Consider the following 3,380-nt stretch of genomic DNA (forward strand, 5'->3'; position numbering starts at 1 on the left):
CAACAAAAGCCACTCTAAAATGTGCAGTTTTGTCACACAACACAATACCACAGATGTCTCAAGTTTTGGGGGAGCGTGCAATTGACATGCTGACTGCAGGAATGTCCACTAGAGGCCAGAGAATTGAATGTTAATTTCTCTACCATAAGCCACCTCCAAACGTCGTTTTAGAGAATTTGGCCGTACGTCCAACCGGCCTCACAAATGCAGACCACATGTAACCACGCCAGACCAGGACCTCCACATCCAGCTTCTTCACCTGCGAGATCGTCTGAGACCAGCAACCCGGACAGCTGATGAAACTGTGGGTTTGCACAACTGAAGAATTTCTGAGCAAACTGTCAGAAACCGTCTCAGGGATGCTCATCTGCGTGCTCGTCGTCATTACTAGGGTCTTGACCTGACTGCAGTTCGGCACCGTCACCAACTTCAGTGGGCAAACACTCACCCTCGAAGGCCACAGCCACCTTGGAGAAGTATACTCTTCACGGATGAGTCCCGGTTTTCGTAACGAGATACTGTGACGAGATCTTGAGGCCTGTGGAATCCCATTGTGACGTAGAGGGGGACACTATTTGGCATGACAGGCCCATTGTCGTGCCATTATTTTGCCGCCATCACCTCATATTTCAGCATGATAATGCACAGCCTCTGATAATCCAGCCTGACAGGCAGATGCTGTGACGGGGACCGGAAGCTTGCAAATTGTCCCACCGCAGCCCCTCCCTCCCTGTTGGCTGCTGAGTTATGGATCATTAATGAGCTAATACTAGCTACTCGATCTTATCAGACAGTTTCTCTCTAGTCTCTCTCTCTCTTTTGGTCTGCCTCTCACTCTCACCCTGTAAGGAAGACTGAAAGTGAGGAATTTCATCTTCTTCATAATCCTTCCAATTTAAGAATCAGTAATCTGTCAGTGTTTTGAGTTCAAAAGAGGTAAAGCGGCAGAGAGCTAGAAATTAAGAGGAAGAGACAGGCTTAACCTATTTGTCTCTCTACTAGAAAGTTATAACCTCCAATAAGACAATGTGATGTGGCAAAACCTAAATATAGAGAGGGCATATGGTCCAATCCACATCTTTAAAAAACATAGGTGCTGGGCGAATAAAGAATAATAGTATAGAACAAGAAGGCCCGCACACTGTTAAAGCTCCCAATTCACCACCTTATGACAACGTTTCGAAATGCCAATAAAGCGGTGAATTGGGATCTTTAACAGTGTGGAGGCCTTCTTGTTCCATACCCAATCCACAGTTTGCCACCAAAATTGGCCCTGTCATTCCAATGTCTCTCGAGTAATGACATGAAAAATTGGCATGAAAAAGCCTCTCTGAAGTTGCCTCATAAGTAATCTCACGCACCAGTCGGCTCGCGCTGGCAATTTAAGCCTGGAGACGAGGTTACCTCGTATGAAAACAATGTCTTCTTGACCCAATTCATTGCCACTATCATGCAGCTTTCACCACAACACATTCACCAGTTACAGGAGGCTGCTGAGGGGCGGGTGGCTCCAGCCATTACCATGACCCAGTTCTCCCCAACAAAGGTACCACCAACCTCCTGTGGTTCACCTACAGAACCCGGTCTTTGTGACAGTCTTTATGTATGTATAGCATCTTGTCATCTTACACCTAATGGGATTTAATAGATAAGTACATTTACACATACAGTTGATTTGACATACAGTACATGGCCTGATTTATCACCCATTGCCACTAGTGCAAAGTGCGTAGCCTACAGTTATTTGCATTGAGGAATAAAACACAGATGTTGACCAAAAAGTATATAAAGGTCCCGAAAATGCCTAAGACAGTATTGTGGTCTATATTTGTTACTTTAGTTCTGATCTCACCTGAAAATACAAGGCATACAATATTTGCTCTGGTGCCCATACATACAGTACTTCCTGTGTGAGTTAGTCACGTGGTTTTCTTCAATATACCGAGGAAAATCGGTTATGCTAAAATGGCTGTCATTGAAAGATTTACTGTGGATTTACTGTAAACTACATTTAGAATGTCTAGATATTTGCCCTTATGAGTAAATTAAAGTGTGTGTGTGGGAAAAAGACTGAGACATACAGTCTTTGACAAAGTAGCATTTTGACAAAGAAGCATATCTGATCATATACAGGAAGTATATCTGTTTAGAAACCTTTAAGTCATGCAACCAGTTCTGCATATCTTGTGTTTATCCTCTTGGCGGAGCTCTCACTTTCTCAGCATCATCTCCAGTAATAGAGGATGAACTGAAAGGGCAAATGATCACCAGCTATCAATGTCATATCATTGACAGAAGCATTTTGCCGCACGGCAAAGCACAAGCACACATCCAGCTAATGACAAAAAAATGAGTGGCATTTTCCAACTTGTAGACTGTAAACATTTTTTTCACATATTTCCTGACAAACTGTCAGAAACATGAATTTACTAGTATTGTTTATTTAAAAGCCAGAGGTAACCTTCTCAATATTGTTTGTCATCATGACCCACCCTCTGTGTGCCTTCTGTGGACCGTTGCTCTCATTTAGGGACAGATACAAGTACTAGATACAGATTCATAATAATGATTGTCCCTTCCAGTGTCCCTCGTGACCCATCCCCCCTCTCCCCTCTGTCTCTCTCTCTACCCTCTCTAACACTATTGCTTCGTCTCTCTCTCTCCCTCTCTCCCTCTGATTCTGTCTCACCATTCCTCTGTCTCTCCCCTTCTCTCTCAGATGGTCTCTATGCCGATCTCCCAGCTTCCTGTCTCTCTAATCCTTAATCCTGTGGAAATCGGTCAGGCGGAACGGGGCAGCTTTGATCAGGCTCTCATATCAGACGTGGTAACAGTGTTGGCTCCCCCGGATCCCACAGAACCCTGGAGCCCAGCAGTACGGAGCCAAGCAGAGCAGAGTCGAGGAGCTCCAAGCAAGAGGACACACCCAGCCACCCAGCCCGCCCTGGGAGACAGGCAGACTGCCACCTCAGCCACAGCACCAGGACACCAGCCTCTCCGTTTCCAAACATTGCATCATCACAACGGCATCAGTGACAACTGTTGTATCATTTCACTATGTGATATCTGCATTGTTTTTCCACTTAAGGCAAGCAGTGGCTTTCAGTTTCGAATAAGATCTTCCATCCCCAGACAATGTGACTCAAATCTGTATGCATCTTGTAAAACAGCCACTGTTGTCGATCCCGTCCCTGAGAATGAGTTTCTGGTGTCTGGTATTGTGTGGCACAGCCAGTGATAATGTCTGCTGCCCGCCCCGTGGCAGTGATGCCACCCAACACCTGTTTGGTAAGGTGGCACAAATGTGACAGGAACAGGAAAGCTAGACTCCTGTAAAGGTCAGGTTTGCTCAGGACATCCACCAGAGAAAGGTCCAGACA

This window comes from Oncorhynchus mykiss, chromosome 5 (assembly GCF_057628025.1).
Source record: "Oncorhynchus mykiss isolate SJ-2025 chromosome 5, ASM5762802v1, whole genome shotgun sequence".
In the NCBI taxonomy this organism is placed as follows: domain Eukaryota; kingdom Metazoa; phylum Chordata; class Actinopteri; order Salmoniformes; family Salmonidae; genus Oncorhynchus; species Oncorhynchus mykiss.